The sequence below is a fragment of the Orcinus orca genome, chromosome 18, assembly GCF_937001465.1.
Source record: "Orcinus orca chromosome 18, mOrcOrc1.1, whole genome shotgun sequence".
In the NCBI taxonomy this organism is placed as follows: Eukaryota; Metazoa; Chordata; class Mammalia; order Artiodactyla; family Delphinidae; genus Orcinus; species Orcinus orca.
The window spans coordinates 62,316,778-62,334,958 of record NC_064576.1 but is presented as its reverse complement, the minus strand read 5'-3'; positions in this window follow the sequence as shown (position 1 = coordinate 62,334,958).

The window sequence follows — 18,181 nt, the reverse complement described above, 5'->3', positions numbered from 1 at the left end:
GTGTGAATGAAATGAAAGATGGGCAGCAATTTTTTGTGTGTGTGCTCAGCTGTGAACCTGGGTAAGTCTCTTTGTTCTCTGACCATTTAAGCAGCGGTTATCATGCTTGTTTCTGCCTTGCTGGGATATTGGTTACACTGCTCAGGGAGCCTCCATTCCTGAAGATATTTATCATAATTATAACAACATATTAAGGTTGACTTTTTGTGTGGTACAGTTTAATGGCTTTTGTCAAATGTATGTTTTGTGCCCACCATTGCAGTAACATACAGAATAGTTTCACTGCCCTAAAATCCTCTGCGCTTCACCTATTCATCCTTCCCGATCTCCCACCTGCAACCTCTGGCAACCACTGATCTTTTTATCGTCTCCCTAGTTTTGCTTTTTCCAGAATGTCATATAGTTGGAATCTATAGTATGTAGCCTTTTAGACGGGCTTCTTTTACTTAGCAATATGCATTTAAGATTCCCCCATGTCTTTTTTGTGGCTTGATAGCTCATTTATTTATTTATTTATTTTTTTATTATTTTTTAAAAATCTATTTATTTATTTATGGCTGTGTTGGGTCTTCGTTTTTGTGCGAGGGCTTTCTCTAGTTGTGGCAAGTGGGGGCCACTCTTCATCGCGGTGCACAGGCCTCTCACTATCACTGCCTCTCTTGTTCTCTGTGGAGCACAGGCTCCAGATGCGCAGGCTCAGTAATTGTGCCCACGGGCCCAGTTGCTCCGCAGCATGTGGGATCCTCCCAGACCAGGGCTCGAACCCGTGTCCCCTGCATTGGCAGGCAGATTCTCAACCACTGCGCCACCAGGGAAGCCCTCATTTCTTTTTTAAAAAATTAATTAATTAATTTTATTTTTGGCTGCATTGGGTCTTCGTTGCTGCGCGCGGGCTTTCTCTAGTTGCGGCGAGCAGGGGCTTCTCATTTTGGTGGCTTCTCTTGTTGCCGGCTCTAGGCGCGCGGGCTTCAGTAGTTGTGGCGCATGGGCTTAGTTGCTCCGCGGCACGTGGGATCTTCCCGGACCAGGGCTCGAACCTGTGTCCCCTGCATTGGCAGGTGGATTCCTAACCACTGCGCCACCAGGGAAGCCTGATAGCTCATTTCTTTTTACCTCTGAATAATATTCCATTGTATGGTTGTACCACCGTTTATTTATCCATTCACCTATTTAAGGACATCTTGATCAATCCCAGTTTTTGGCAATTATGTATAAAGTTGCTGTAAACACTCACATGCAGGTTTTTGTGTGGACGTAAGTTTGCAACTCATCTGAGTAAATACTTAGGAGCATGAATGCTGGATAGTATGGCAAGAGTATGTTTAGTTTTGTAAGAAACAGCCACCAAACTGTGTTCCAAAGTGGCTATACCATTTTGCATTCCCACAAGCAATGAATGAGAGTTCCTGTCACTCTTCATCTTTGTTAGCATTTGGTGTGTCAGCGTGCCTGTTTTCTTACTGCTGAATTGTAAGCGCTTTTTGTTCATTTTGGGTATAAATCCTTTACCAGATATGTTTTTCAAATATTTCCTCCCAGTCTGTGGCTTGTCTTTCAATTCTTAATTCTTTTCTTCTATGAAAAATTTAGAGAATGCAAAATGGTAAGTGCTTGCAAGAGTCACAGGGAAGGAAGTATTTAGGTCATGTGATCAACGCATGGTTATGTCGTTCTAATGGACAGTGGGTGTCACTGAGTTAGAGGCTGTGTTGGGCAGATGTCAGAGGGGTTCATGGTGTTTTTTAAAAATTTTATATTGGGGTATAGTTGATTAACCATGTTGTGTTAGTTTCAGGTGCACAGCAAAATGATTCAGTTATACGTACGCATATGTTGATTCTTTTTCAAACTCTTTTCCCATTATGGTGATTTTTTTTCCCCTCATAGTTTTGTTCTGATTGGGAAGGGTGATATTTGTGGTTATGAGAAGTTTAAAATGTAGATGTGGGGTGACAGGCCACGTGATGTGAACTGGACAAAGGAGAGCAGATGATCGGGCAAAGAGGTGGAAGTGGTTTGGGGACCTTACAAAAGCTGGGGCCGTGTGCTCGGGGCATGTTGGGGTTTTGTTCACGCTGATGAGCTTTGGTGCTCATCCCAGCTGCTCTGCAGTCCAGTGTGGTACCAGAACCAGTGCAGAGAGCAGCTCTGCCTCAAAGCTGGCTCCAAATAATCCTAAGAACAGGGAAAATTAAGCAGAGAGTAATTAAGGTTGAAAATAGGAAAAAGGCACCAAACTGTGTTTGGATATCCTGGTTCTGTAGAGCTTGCTTTTCAGTGTGATTTTCTCATATATTTCTGTGTGATTTGTTAGCATTTTGGCCATTTTTATTAGTTGGATTTAAAAAATAATAATAAAACAAGAAGAGTTGGGACTATGCCATGTTTTTCTCTCTAGCCTTCAGCCTGGGATAACTAGACAGGGGAGGCCGGTCCCCACTAAGCCAGCATCATGTTTAGGAATTGGCAGCTGTAATCAGTGGGAAAAATCAACCCAAGGGCTGCAAGCCCAGGACATGTGCTTCTCCTCCTTCACCACAGAGCTGTGGGCATCACTGATTTATTACAACAGGCTTTCCTGGGAGCTTGGCCTTGACCTACAAGGCTTCTCTGAGTAGGATTTGAGGGTGCTGCTTCTAATTTATCATAGTTAGTTCATGCCCTGGTCAGCTCCAGCTGCTATGACAGAATACCACAGACTGCGTGGCTTAAACAACAGAAATTTATTCTCACAGTTCTGGAGGCTGGGAAGTCCAAGATCAAAGCACCAGTGGATCTGCTGTCTGGTGAGGGCCTGCTTCCTGGTTTGTAGACAGTCAGGCGCCTTCTCCTTGTATCCTCACATGGCAAACAGAGAGAGAGAGAGAGATCACCTTTCTAATGTCTCTTCTTATAAGGGTACCAATCCCATTCATGAGGGCTCCACCCTTGTGACCTTATTACTTCCCAAAGGCCCTACCTCTTATTACTATCACAGTGGGGATTTGGGCTTCAAAATATGAATTTGGTGGAGGGATAAACATTCAGTCCAGCACAGACTATGCAAAGAAATGTATTTGTCATCCCTGAGCTACCTCAAAAGGACCCTCTGGCTTGGCTCAGCTCTGAAAACTCCCACGGCCTCCTATGAACCCAACAAGTCAGGACCCTGCTGGCTGCTGGACGACATGGCCGGACAGGCATGTGGGCAAGTTGTGTAAATACAGTGAATACACAGGGAAGAGACTCTGACAGATCGCAAGCCCACTTAGGAGGCCTTGAAACCTGAGGCCGGGAAAGGGAGCTCTTTCTGGGCTGGGCCGACTACTGCCGTGGCTGTGATCCCGTGCGGGTGCACTGCTGTGTCCTCGTCATGTCTGACACGCCGTCCTTGTGGCCTGAGCCTGCCATGTCAGAAACGTCTGCCGTTGGTCACATGGAAGCCACAATCTGGGAAAAAGCATGAGCCACTGAGGAGCTGTGCAGGGCTTTATGAATGGGAGCGGGACGGCAAGGCTGGGGAATCCGGTAAGTGTTTTAAGTTGTGGCTTTAGACAAATTCTGCCCAAGGGAGGGGTTGGGTTGGGGGCAGGGGAGAGCCGTGTGGTCCCTGGGGAGACCCTGAGGACTCCAGGGAGGAGCCTGTGAGGGGAAGCCACAGGGACACAGCAACACAGTCGATCCTCATTCTGTGTTCAAATGGCACATTAAAGCGAACGATCACCTTTTTTGGGGGGGGGTGGAAGGAGGAGGGAGAAGAGGTAAGGGGCGGAGGGAGCAACAATTAAAAGAGTTTTAAGGCATTTTGCGAATCTAACATTGCAAGTGGCCCTTGGCACGGGGGTTTGTGGGGTTCACGTCCTGCCCCTGGGGGCCCAGCTCTCAGAGCAGCCCCGAGTGTGGGTCCTGGGAGGCTGTACCTCCACCTTCTGACCTGCTGCTGAGATGTTACGGTGAGGCCCCAAGTGACGATGTGAGGAGGTTATTTTAAAAGCTGAGGCAGAGTTCCCAGCACACACATTCAGTTAACGCGCCCCTACGGGAGATCAGGAGGTGAGAGAGGTCGGGGTGTGTGGGAGTGAGATTTAAAAACGTTATTTCTCTTTTCAAAACACTAATGATAGTGGTTAATAGTGATGTGATCTGCTTGGCAGTGGAGTCTGTGAATGCTGGGGAAGGGGGGCCACTCAAAGAGACCTCAGATGCTGGCACGGTTCTGGAATGCTTATGGATGCCTAAGCCAGAGACCTAATGTCTGTAGGAATAGCAGTGACAAGCACACTTTCAGCTCTCAGTAAGAACCCAGCAAGCCAACTGGGAAAGGGGGTGTGGGTTCTGGGCTGCAGACACAAGGCAGAGCCCAGGGAGGCCCCCGAGGGAGCCTTGTGGGCTGGTCTTTTGGATGATGAAGGCTTATCAGTCCTGCTGGCTCTTTAGCTGAGGGGTTGAGCTCTCTGCAGACAAGTCAGGGCTATCACAAAATCACGCACCTTAGGAGCAATGCTGTACCTTAAAGGCCCACTGTATCACTCCCAGGAGCATCCTCACTGCAGTAGCACCCATACCTGATTGTTCATGAAGAAATGGGGAATTTCACACATGGTGGGCTCCCTACGACCTCTTTATTGGGCTTGGCAATGCATATAATGATGTGATGGTGGTTTATTCTGAGGAATTACACCTCGAGGCAAAACAAAGACCCAGATGCAAGACATCAAGGAGTAGGAACCATCAGGCACAAGCACCACTTACCCTAAATGAGGTTCATGCCTTTATTTCCTTTAATGAACTCAGGGATCCCCGGGGGCCAGCAAGGGGACAGGGTGGAAGGCATGCCTACCTGTCTGGGAGTGGCTTTCCCTCACTGCTTTGACCGCCACCCAGTCTCAGCTGGTGTATCCAGTGGTTTCCACTGGCAGAGAGCTTGTTCTCCACCTTCCTCAAAGGCAGGAGTCCCTTATGGTCAGCACATGGCAGACTGTACCCTGCTCATGCTACACTGGGTAGGTGCAGGAGTTGTCAGCGCTCATGTGGTCTGGCAGCTGGGACGAGATGCCAACTGGGGAGCCTGAGTACCCTGGGCTCCCCTCACAGTCCATTGGTTTACAGTTGCATCTGCCATGTTGGTTGTACATAAACCATTCCATCATTGTCTCTATAAGTTCTTTGCATGTTGCCACAACTTACCAATATATTACTTGCTTTTTCTGTACCATCCAAAACATGTTTATGACTTCGGGATACAGCAGATGTTTATCTCCTTTAGAGGAGATAGCCATATGCTTATTGGTAATGGGATACGCATGTTGACAATTCCAAGTGATTTTGAGAAAAACGTGTTTACAAGCAAAGGAATGGTTTTGGTGGAAAAGCTTATCTTTTTTTTTAAAAAAAAATTTATTTATTTATTTATTTATTTGGTTGCACCGGGTCTTAGTTGCGGCTCACACGCTCCTTAGTTGCAGCAGGCGGGCTCCTTAGTTGTGGCATGCGAACTCTTAGTTGCAGCATGCATGTGGGATCTAGTTCCCTGACCAGGGATCGAACCTGGGCCCCTTGCATTGGGGCCACCAGGGAAGTCCCACTTATCAGTTTTAAGCACAGCAAACAGGTGTTCGTTCGTGCCTCTTAAAATGTAGGATGAGGCATCATTTACAAAAAGTTATTTCATGTACCTCAGACTGGACAGTGGATTACCCTTACCACCTATTGTTTACCCCAATCTGAATTGAGATTCGTTTGCCTTTCCCAGTACACCTGGCTTCTCATCCTGGAAGCAGGGTGGTGCCGCTTTCATTTGGGAGCGTTTCATTGAAAAAAATGCTACCAAAAATACTTAGGAGAATAACAGCGAGATAATGTCTTGAGTACTTGCGGTTTGGATTTTCTGGACACTGTGTTCCATGGGCATGGGAGACATTCTTTCTTGTTCACAGCTGTATCCCCAATTCTGAGAACAGAGTCTGGCATGTGAAAGGTGCTTAATACGTATTTGTTGGATGAGTAAATGAATGAATGGAAGGAAGAATGACTCTTTTAACAGATACTTTGTAAACTCACCCACTGCCCCAAAAACAAAGAATTCAAAATACTACACAGATCTTACTTTTTACTCAAAACTTCTTCCCGACGGGATAAGAAAAGAGCGGTATTTGAGCCATTCTACAAATAAGAAAAAAGAAATGCTTTAATAGTTTTGCCCTTGGTTTCCCAGGTGGATCCATAGTAAAGTGGAGTCTCCTGGATTCTCATCCTGGGCCCCAGGGGGCTGGACCACGTGGCCTGGTGGGGAAACTGTAAACCGCCACTTGTCTGCCAGAGGCAGCCTCCTAGCCCACGCCAGCCCTGGGGCTCTGCATCCTGCCTGTCACCTTGGGGGAAACAGGCCTCCCCTCGTGTACCCATCAGGCCTGTGGCTTCTCCTGATTCCACCGAGGGGGAGGGGCTTGTGGGGACCAGGGACGGATGCCTGGTTTCTAGACTCAGGAGTTAACAGGGAGCCTGGAGTCAGGAATAAGGGCCAGGTGATGCTGGACTTCTTTGTCAGACAGACGCAGAGAGCTGCCCCTGGGCCACAGTGGAGGACAGGAGCGAGGTCCCACTTGCGGGAGTTGCATTCTGCAGCCCCTCGTGGTGAGTCCATGAGCAGGGTCATGGCCATGGTCCTGCAGCTGCCTCCTGGCTCTGCCACGTTGCTACACACTAAGTCGCCTGGGTCCAGTCTTTAATATCTTTACACCTCAGTTTCCTAATCTGTAAGGCGGCAACAATAAACCCATCTGAAGTTGTGAGTATCTAAATAAAATAAGCCATATGAAAGTGTTTGTAAATTATGAAGTTCTAGAAAAAATTTTCTTGTTTTTGGTTAGACTTCTTTTTCTTTTTAATGAGAGCCAACTTTTACTGGCTAAGTGGCACGCTAAGCCTTTTATGAACATTATCTCATTTAATCTTCATAATCATCCTGCCAGTTAGGCAAATGTTCCTCATGGTCATGGCCGAAATATTTTAATAGAATAAAAATGTAAAGAAAACCCCAAATACCTGTGATTGCACTCCGATGAGTGGAATAACTTGTTGTTTATTTCACTTTTCTTTCTATCCTCTGGGATGCCAATGCCAGTGAGGTGAGGAAGAAGGTTCAGGAAAGGTACGCGTGTACCAGGGGAGCGCCCAGGTCCGCGCTCCGGCCACTGACTCTTGGGACAGTTGGGGTGGGGTGACGGGGCCGGCAGCCATCATGCCATCTACTCCGAGGCCTGGCCCGTCATCCTGGCAGTCAAAACAGGAAAAGGGTCAGGAAAGAATTGGCCACGTCCAAGCCCAGGAGAATGGCGGTATAAAAAAAGAAAACCGTGGTTCCCGTTTTAAGCCCTTACTGTGTTCTAGGCACTGAGTTAAGATTCTTATCTGTATTTCATTAATCCTCATGTCACCTGGAAGGCAGGTGCTGGCTATGGTTCCTACTGTATAGATCAGAGATGGAGGCGTAGAGAGGTGATTTGCCCTAAAACACTTCTAGGAAGTATCAGGCTCAGATGTAAACCTGGGTGGACTAGCTCCAGGCCCTTGAAGTCCCGCCATCTTCCAAGAATAATGGAGCCCATTGAGCATCTGTTTTGCCACCCATCTGCTGAGATTTCTCCCTCTCTCAGAGGGGTCCCAGCCTGGAGGGGTTTGTCCCCAGGCAAAAAGAAAGGGCATGTCTCTAACACCACTGGCAGATTGCTATTCTCTGGGCAGCCAATTAGACGCAAGCGAGCACACAAATGATAAAAAAATGTACATTTGCTGCCTGCAGTGTCCGCCCAGGCAGTGCCGTTTGTTGGCTTGTGTGGGTTCAGGTACTTCAGGCCACAAGGCGGTGGATTTTAGAAGTCAGTTTCTTTGAGAGCTGAGTGAACCCCCAGGGCAGGTGCAGGACCCCAGGCCTTGGTCGTTCTTTCTCCCATTTCATCCCAGCCCATAAGCAAAAAAGTCCAGACAGTCCCACAGGATGCCTTCCAGGGCTGGCTGCTGGAGGAGACAGTCAACTGCATGGATATTTGGGGCTTTTTTGTCTTTGTTTTTGTTTGGCCGCACTGCGTGGTATGCGGGATCTTAGTTCCCAACCAGGGACCAAACCCGTGCCCCCTGCAGTGGAGGCACAGAGTCCTAACCACTGGACATCCAGAGAATTCTCTGCATGGATATTTTGGGAAATTTGGAGAGGGGGTGTCAAATATAGGTGCTGGAGTCAGCAAACCTGAATCCCAATCTTGGACAAATTACTTACATTGCAAATCCTTAGTTTCCTCAATCTGTAAAATGGGAATTGAGACCTGCAATTAACATCACAGCAGGATATGGTACAAGTGGTGAATCTTAATTTCTAAAACCTCTGAATCCTTCTCCATGCCTGTGAGGACTCAGGGCCCAGTGGACTTTTCTGTTAGTTATCGTAAAAGCTGGGGATTGAAAACTGGTTTGAACAAGGGCGAAACCTGCTATCAACAGGAAGGTAAGTCTACTGGAGAAAAATGACCCAGTGCAAGTACTGGGAAGTCCTCCACCCATTGGGAAGGCCATGGCCACAGCTCTGGGGGCTCAGGCTGAGTGAGCTGAGCAGCACAGGTGGTGGCCAGAACCCTCTGTTCTGAAATGCCTGGGGGAGAGAAAGGCCAGCCCACCAAATAGGGGAGCTTTGACGAGAGGGAGGACAGACCCAGCCTGGGATGCAAATTTATGCAAATGAGCCAGTGGGCCCAGGAATCCAGGCTCTTTTTTCCCACCTCAAGGGCAGCATCGTTCTGATTCCTCTCTGCAGGCCTGGGCAGAGTATGCGTTCCATCTCATAGGTGAGGCAGCTGGGACTGCACAGAACTGGCTGGAGAACTGGGCGATGCTGAGGGTGGACGTCTGGGCCGACTGCCTCTGCCAGGGTCCCCTCCTGGGAGAGGCAGGATGCACACAGGCAGGTGTTAAATGCTATGTGCCAGACGCTGGCGGGCTGGGGTTACACAGTGAAAGAAACACACAGCCCCTGCCCTAGAGAAGCACACAGTTTAAGGGGAGACATGTGCAAATGAATATCCATGTAAAATTCTATCATAGCACTTTGTACAAAGGCCTCCAGAAGACAAATGAAGGAGCAAATAGTCATTTAGTCATAACGATCCTAGGAGATAGGAATAATTGGCCCATTTTTCAGATGAGGAAACTGAGGTTAGAAACATTTCCTGCCTGCCTGCCTGCCTTCTCTCTGTCTGTCTCTCTCTCCCGCTCCCATCCCCACCAGTGCACCTTTCTTTTTTCTCCTCCTTTTTTATTTCTTTCATTAAGCAGACATTAACTGAGCACCTCCCACATGCCAGGCACTGTGCTGGGTGCGGGAGTGGGCAGTGAAATACGCATGGTCCTGTCTGCGTAGGGATTTACAGTCCAGAGGGAGGATAGCACACAAATAGCATTAAAAGCGATATACTTACTATTATAGTATGGAAAATAAAGGGCACAGTGAGAGCATGAACTGGAGCTGTGTCTCGTGTTGACTGTGTTCACACAGCTGGTGGGGATCAAGGCTCCGTCGCCTGACTCCTGCCCGCGATGTGGTAAGGAGGAGGATACTTAAACACCTCCCTGGGTAAGTCGTGATCAGGTACTTGCAGAGGCCACAACTTCCTGGACCTGTGACTGTGACTTTAGGAAAAATTCCCAGCTGAATAGCGGCATAATTTTAATACTAGATTGTAGGATGCTCCTAACTGGCGTTAGCCAAGGGTCTCCAAGCAGCCCAGCAGCTGGGCATCCTGGCTTTAGCATCAGTGGGTCCCGGTGACTCCGAGTTTAGATGAGCCTGTCCAGCCGGTGGGTGGGTGGAGGACACAGGAAGAAAGAAGAGGCCAGAGGTGGGCTTGATCCTCACCAGGGTGACCGTAACACAGGCCCAATAACATACATCCAACTGCATGCTTGTCTTTCCTGCCCTGCTTCTAAAACACATTTTCAGAACGCATTTGAGAAATTCTTATTGGTCAGAAGGCAAGGTAAGCCTCTCCCACGGAACTCAGCAGGACGCTGGAACAACACGCATTCTGGGTGCGTTTTAGATTTAATTAATTTGCCGGAGAACATTTAAATTGCTTTCTCTCTCATATGAGTGAAATCCACATGATTTCCAATCAGTTTCCATCCTCTGTTCAGATACGTTAATTAGCTTGTCTGTTCATTATGGAGGTTGGTGCCTTTTTCCCTCCCCTTCAAATTTGAGCCCATATTAATTTAGTTTTGATTTCAACAGTGTTTAAAAATAGAGCAAAAATTATTTTGAGTAGCATACAATCAGGCCTGTAGGTGCTTAAGGGGTTTGTCACAGGCATCTAGATTTTCATTACTTTTCTCTTTCCTGGGCTGGAGGTGTGGCTGTGATCTCCCGTCTTACCTTGCAGCAAGGTGAGTCAGTCTCAATTTTCTTTACAACATTCAGCTTCACTTAAAACCTTTGGGCCTTTGGCCTGCCGGGCAATCACATGCTCTGGAAACCACCAGGACTCTCCTTAGGGTAGGCCTAGGCAAATACATCTTCATGAAGAGGAAGATTAATTACACTTTGTTTGTTTTTTATTTTAACATCTTTATTGGAGTATAACTGCCTTACAATGGTGTGTTAGTTTCTGCTGTACAACAAAGTGAACCAGCTATACATATACATATATCCCCATATCTCTTCCCTCTTGCATCTGCCTCCCACCCTCCCTATCCCACCCCTCTAGGTGGTCACAAAGCACCGAGCTGATCTCCCTCTGCTATGCGGCTGCTTCCCACTAGCTATCTATCTATTTTACATTTGGTAGTGTATATATGTCCATGCCACTCTCTCACTTCATCCCAGCTTACCCTTGCCCCTCCCAGACACGTTTTTTATTTAGTGGTTGAAAAGCATGAGAACCCCAGACTCCCTCATCCTAAGACACTGGGAGCTATCATTTAATGCTGTTCCGAAGAGTTGATGTTTTCCATCCAAGCGCCCTCCTCGGGGCCGCTCAGCCACAGCCCAGGATGACAGCGGTGGGCACAGGACTCACCCAGGCAGGGGACAGCCCTGTGTCTCTGGTTCCTTACCTTGTTTTACTCCCAGGACAGAAGTGCTCAGACTGGGCCATGCTTTTGCATCGCCTGGGGGAACTTGTAGAAAGTACAGGTGCCTGGGCCCCATCCAGCCCCAGTGAATCAGAGTCTCAGGGTAGAGCCCAGATGTTGGTATTTTTAATACCTAATGGGCGGATGGGTTTGAGGAGCACTGACTGCTTGAAGGCCTGGTAAAAATGGGGTGATATGCACTGAATTGTGTCCCCCGCAAAAAGATATGTTGAAGTCCTAACACCCTAATTCCTCAGAATGTGGCCTTATCTGGAGATAGGGTCTTTGCAGAAGCTGTCAAGTAAAGATGAGGCTGTTTGGATGGACTTGATCTTGGACTTCTGGCCTCCAGAATTGTAGATAATAAACCTCCGTTGTTTTAAGCCACCAATATGTGGTACTTTGTTACAGCAGCCCCAGGAATCTACTACAAGGGAGCATCACCCTATGTTTAGAGGTGCCCATGCCTGCTGGCAGTGCCAGGGAGCTGCTCGGGAATCACCTTTGGATGTGTCTGAACCAGGGAGCATCTCTCACAGACCCCCTCCCCCAGCCGAGGGCCTCATCCGAGGGCTATGAGGACAGGCTATAAAGGCCTATCCCTGTGTAATCACGTCTACTCTGGCCATCGTTTCTGGCTAACTCAGTCCTGCCTTTTCTCTGCTTCAGATCTTCTGTTTTGCCCCTGGAATTAGGACTTCGCCCATCCTTAGGAGGTTATGCTTTGAGTCTTTCCGTGCTCCCTTCTCTGGCTGCTGACTCCAGTGACCCTTTGGCCGGTCCTCCCTACTCCCACATTCCTTCCCTGTTCCTGAAACCCCGATGGGGGTTGAGCCCTCCTTTCCCACATGCTGGAGGTTGGATAGACCCCCCCCCCCAAATGCCTGGGGCTCTCCCTCTGGTCCCCAAAGTAGGGAATAGGTCTGTCTTCTGGATATGGAGTATCTTGACATGCACCATGTTGGTGTCAGCTGCTGTCCCTTGGCTGAAACTCCATTTCAACTTGTTTCGTAGATCTGAATATAACAACATTCTTCCTTATGAAATAAACATTTCTAGTGACTGTTACCGCAAGGGGCATCCATGGGCTTGCTTCTTCCAGGTAAAACTCTTCATGAAAACTGTATGGATGATGTGCTGTTGAAACAGCAGCCGTTTCTACTCTGGGCTTACCAGATGCATTCAGAATGACCAGAGTCACCATGAAGCATCAGAATCTCATCTTAGAACATTCCCGAACATGAGGAAAACGTGAAGATCTGTAATCTGTGTGTCGAAACATCCAGGGAGAAAACTCAGTTTGCCATCCAAATGTTTATCTTATATATTTGGAATAGAAGAAATGGAAGCCCTGAATTTTTCACTTCTTATCTGTTTCCACTGTCAGCTCTTCACCCCACTTCCCCCAGCCCTCCTCAGCTGGAAGAACAGCCCTACCTGGCTCCAAAGCCAAAGCTGACCAGGCCAGTAAACACAGGCAGAATCTGTCTCCCCAAGTGGGCGAGGCCTGGACCTCATCCTGCTCCTGGGGGCCTGATGGTGTTGTGGGCATGAGCCCGTGTTTACTGAAAGCCCAGGCGCTTTACCTATAGGCAGTGGGGTATAGAGGTTAAAGATGGGAACCTGGGAGTCAGTCCTGGGCTGGGTTTCTGGTCTCTGCTTACTGGCCATGGGATCTTGGGCTGCTTCCTAAACTTTCCAAGCTTCTGATTCCTCGTCTGTAAAATGAGGTTCATGAAGAACTACTCATTAAGGTTGTTGTGAGGCCCGTGGGAGATGTCACGCAGAAAGCACTGCGTACGGATTAAGTCCTGGACCAGCCCCCTCCTCGCTGGGTCTTTGTTTGGTCTGAGTGAAGACCCCTTACCTTGCATCTGCTTGGGGCCCTCCCTGAATTCAGGTAGACCACAGAGAACTATGATGTTACCCCCACCTGACTTTAGGTATCACCCCTGCTCAAACTGGACCCCCCCAGAAGAATGACAGTAGCAGATGGAACCCAGCTGTCCATCCCCCTTGGTTAGTGCTGGCAGGGGGCAGCTCAGACTGCAGCCCAGGCTTGTTCAGACCCGCCTTCCTCACCCCACAGGTCAGCAGCTGAGGCCTCACAGACTGTGTGACCAAACTGGCTGCCTCAGGACCTTGGCATATGATAAACAGCAGGACTTCAGGGGAAAACAGACCACATGTCTGTAAGCATTTTATAGTTCGAATCATCATAGACATTCATCTATGTTTTCATTTTCTGTAGAAGAGAAAATAGAAAGCAAAAACCCATCACATTACAGAAACCTGAAAATGGATATAAATCTATGTGGGTCTCTTGGTGCCATTATAGGCAAAACATAGAACTGCAAAGTAAAGTGAGAACTTCAATAAACTGTGTGTGTGCGCGCGCGCGTGAGAATGACACCCTTCCTGATAGATCTCTTCAGTGAAGGGCCTGCTGAGTCAGCCTTACAGAAACTCAGCCACACCCTCCTCAGGTGAGAGCCCCTCCCGCTTCCTGCCCCACACCTGTCTGGTTATAGCTTGTCTGCTTCCGGCTGACCGGGAGCATCTTGGGACCTGGTCTTGTATTCCCAACATAGACCTGGGTTTCTGGCACATAGTAGGTGCTCAGTAAATACTGGACAAATGTGAGAACGAGGTCCTGTGTGCTTCCTGAGTCTCCCCTCACTCACAGCTATTGCGAGCGTGGCCTACACTTGTCAATTTCTTCTCTTTAAAAAGGAGCACCTCCAAGGTGCCAGCCTCTCTCTCATTGGACACTTTTTTCCATATACTGTTTAGTTCCCTTCTCACAAGAACCCTGTGAGGAAGGTATTCTTACCCTCAACTGGCAAAGGAGGCCCCTGAGACTCAGAGGTGGAAGAATTGACTTCGGTCACGCAGCTAACGAGACAAAGAACCAGGAGCTGGTCCTGGTCTTTGCTTAGTTACTCAGCTCTCTTATTTTTATTAACTTTGAAGTTCTTAAACCACATCAACCCCAGCTATACAGTCACTGTTTTGAGGGCAGGAACCAAGGGTGATAGTTCTTTGAAACCATCACAGTGCCAGGAATACCTGATAAAATATTGTTGATTGATCCCACAAAAGGCCTTGCTAGCAGACAGCTGACCAGTCTCATGACAAGCCTTTCTCTCTGAGAACCTTCAGATCTATGAGTTGGTTCCAGGACACAGGGATGAAAGCAAGTATTATGTATGAGGACAGGATCGGGCATCAAGTCTGTAACCCTGGAAACCTGCTTTGCCAGGAGCAGTGGGCATGAGTCAAGTTCATGGTTAAGGTTCTTAATACTTTTTAACCTTCTGTACCCTGTATACATAGAGACAGGCAGTCAGCATGGATTAGAGGAGCCCCAGTTAACCCCTAGCTCTCCGTATTTGGTGATTACACAGAGGTGGGCTGCCAGGTACTGAAGGTTAACTGGCTTGGATCATCTGCCTGGGCAGATTAGCTGGCCCACGTTGCAGCAGCTGAGGGTCCCTCGGCTGGGTGGTGCTAATTGTAGGTCAGGGCACTGGAAAGTTCTGTTTAAGGTGGAGGTTTTGAGAGAATGCCGGTCTACGTTGTGTTGCATGAGTGTATTAGTTGCTAGAGCTGCCATAGCAAGTACCGTAGACTGGGTGGCTTAAACAACAGATATTTATTTTTTTGCAATTCTTGAGGCTAGAAGTCTGAGATCAAGGTGTTAGCAGGGTTGGTTTCTCCTGAGGCCTCTGTCCCTGGCTTGTTGATGGCTGTCTTCTCCCTGTGTCTTCAAATGCTCTTTCCTCTGTATGTGTCTGTGTCCTAATCTCCTCTTCTTATAAGGACACCAGTCAAGTTAGATTAAGTGTCCACCCTAACTTCATGACTCTTTAAAGACCCTATCTTTTGATACAGTGACATCCTGAGGTTCTGGGGGTTAGGGCTTTAGCACATGAATTTGGGGGTGGGGAGACAATTCAGCCCCCATAACAGTGAGAGCATTGGTATGGTTACCAAAAAGGCTCATCACTGATGGCTGCCCCGCAGCCCCGCAGTTGCCGTGACATTTGGTACTGTAAAAGGAGCCGTTTCCTGTCGTGGCTGGGTGGGCCATAAAACAGAGGCCTGTCGGGAAGCTTTGACTTGGGGACCCAGAATCAAAGTTATGCTCCAGGACTTAATAAGGAGGATGATTCTTATCCTCCAAATCAGGAAGCTTTGGAGAATGAGAGAGCTGTTAATAAGTACATGGGGTCAGCAGATACAGACTAGGCAGGTCCAGCAAACTGGAGTCATTGGTCTTTTTATTATTAAATCATGTTACCATACTTTTCTGCTCTCTAATCCTACACTGAGTTATGTCAGTGTATCACTTGCATTTAACACACAAGAACTTCTGAATTATTTGTTATTGATTTCAAGATGTGCTTAACCATGTTCAAATTCTTAGTGGCAAGGAACAGAATCCAACTCTGGCTGCTCTGAGCAGCATTGGAATTTCTATAAAGGATATTGGTGGCTCACAGCATCTCTGGGAGGGCCAAAGAAACAGGCTATGGTACAGAGCCAGGAGCAAAGCCCCAAAGTCCTCCATAGAACTGTCCAGTGAGGGTTTCAGGGGGTGCACACAGCAGCCTGTGCTTTGATAGCACACGTCCTCGACGCTGGACGTGGCCTCCAATCCGGAGAATCGTGCTGCTCACTTAGCTTCCTCCCTCGCTCCTTGTATGACGTTCTGTTTTCCGCACAGCAGCCGGAGCGATCTTTAAAAACTGCCAGTCATGGATAGGAATAAAGACGCAGACATGGAGAATGGACTTGAGGACACGGGGAGGGGGAAAGGTAAGCTGGGACGAAGTGAGAGAGTGGCATGGACATAGATACACTACCAAACGTAAAATAGATAGATAGCTAGTGGGAAGCAGCCGCATCGCACAGGGAGATCAGCTCCGTGCTTTGTGACCACCTAGAGGGGTGGGATAGGGAGGGTGGGAGGGAGACGCAAGAGGGAGGGGATATGGGGGTATATGTATATGTATAGCTGATTCACTTTGTTATACAGTAGCAACTAACGCACCATTGCAAAGCAATTATACTCCAATAAAGATGTTAAAAAAAAACCCACTGCCAGTCATATCGCCTCTCTCCTCCTGCGGCCTCCTGTTAAGTGTGGATGTGCAGGCCCCTCCTACTGCCTGACCTTGCCCTCTGTGCTCCTTAGATACGAGCTCTTCCCACCTCAGTGCCTTTGCATTGTTGCTGTACCCTCTGCCTGGGACTCTCTGCTCCAGGGTGGCCAGTTTCTTCTTATAATTCAGGTTTCTGCTTAAATGTCATGTTCTCAGAAAAGAGGCCTTTTCTGACCAGGCAATCCACAGAAACCCTTCCCTCCAAACGACTCATGATAACATCATCCTGGGTTATGGCAGCCCTTATCCGACACATTGTCCATTTATTTGTTTACACATTGGTGTCTGTTTCTGGGCTCTAGACTGTTTTCTGTATGCACCCCTGCTGTCCCCTTCTCTCTCCTCAGCCGCAGACCCTGTCTGAACCGGGTAAGTGCTCAGTAAATCTAGACCTCTTCTTTTGCACAAATGTTTGCTGAATAAATAAGGGAAGGGGCAGCATTCAGCAGAGAGAAAGTAGGGGGGGTACTCTGTGTGTCCTGAGCAGGGATGGGGTGTTGAACACCGTCCTCTCTCTACACCACGGGAGTTAAGAATGAGTCAGCTGATTGTAAGAGCCCAGGGTGCACGTTTTTCTGCAGGACGAAGGCTGACTGCCGACCTCACAGGGCAGGAAGAAGCGCCAACCCTCTCGCAGCTCCTCCCCGGCAGTGGCTCAGCCTGCGAACGGGCTCCCATCAGGAGGCTTTTTCTGCAGAGCAATCACTCCTCATGCACCTGTGGGCTCAGGAAAAAGACCTCTGTCTGACCCCACCTTCCGGTTCCTGGTTAATTGGTCTGCGTGAGGCCTGGGCGCCCCTAGTGGTGAAAACAGCTCCTCTGGTGCTTCTCAGATGAGGCCTGGCTGGAGAAGCGGTCAGAGCTCCGGCCCGCAACTTTCCACAGCCCGCAGTCCCCGGGGTGCTGGTTGGCCTGCAGACTCCCGCTCGGCCGGGTTCCACCCAGCTCTCAGGGGATGCGCAGGCTCTCCGACCTCTCTCTGAGTGGCCAGAACCTAGATCTGCCCAAAGGTATCATTTGACAGGGGAGTAGGAGGCTCCAGTTTGGCCTCAGTCCCCACCCAGCTGCTTCTGGAGGGCCCAGCATTTCAAAGGTATGGGACTTGCTCAGACATTAGTGAGATTTTCGTTCTAATTTTGCTAGTGTGATGTTTGTGCGTGTGTGTGCGTTTTCTCTGATGGCCAAAACCCCCCAGTTGAGGGGTTGCAGCAGAGCAGGGGCACAACCTGTTCCCCGATGGTAATATATCAACACTTCCCCTCCAACCCTGACACGCAGCATTTCAGACCGCCAAACCCAGTCTGCTCAGGTGCGCCCAGTCAAGCTGTTTTCCTTTGCCGGGTTTGTATTACAGGTCTCAGACGCCTCTGCTCCTGCGTTCAGCGTCTCGGCTCTGCTGGGACCAAGTGGATACCCCGGGGGCCCTGGAGGACACCAGGTAGGTCCTTTCAGTTCTGACTGCGTCTCTGGACCAAATGGGGTCTTGTTTCCCCTCATCTCTGTGTCCTTCTGATGTTCACAGTCGCCAACCTCATTGTGTCCCATCCATCATTATGTCCCCAGCACTTAATACCATACCTGGTGTAGTCATCCCCCAGTAAAGAACTGAAGGAATGAATGATCTCCTTCCCTCTGGTCTCCGGTTCTGATGCCAAGCACAGTTTCCTTTAACATGGTTATTTGGAGTAAGAGACAGGTTTCTGCTTTACCCGTAATGATGCTGTGTGGTACTAGTCTTTAGTCCAATAAAGGAGCACAACATGGTTCTTGGAAAAACCTCGGTGATTACAGGTTAGACATTTTGCAACAATTAAAATTTTTGGTTGAATTACCAACCATGATCTCAGTCATTGATTCTCAATCCTGGTTGTACTTTATAATCACCTGAGGAGGATTTTTAACTGTAGATGTTGAGT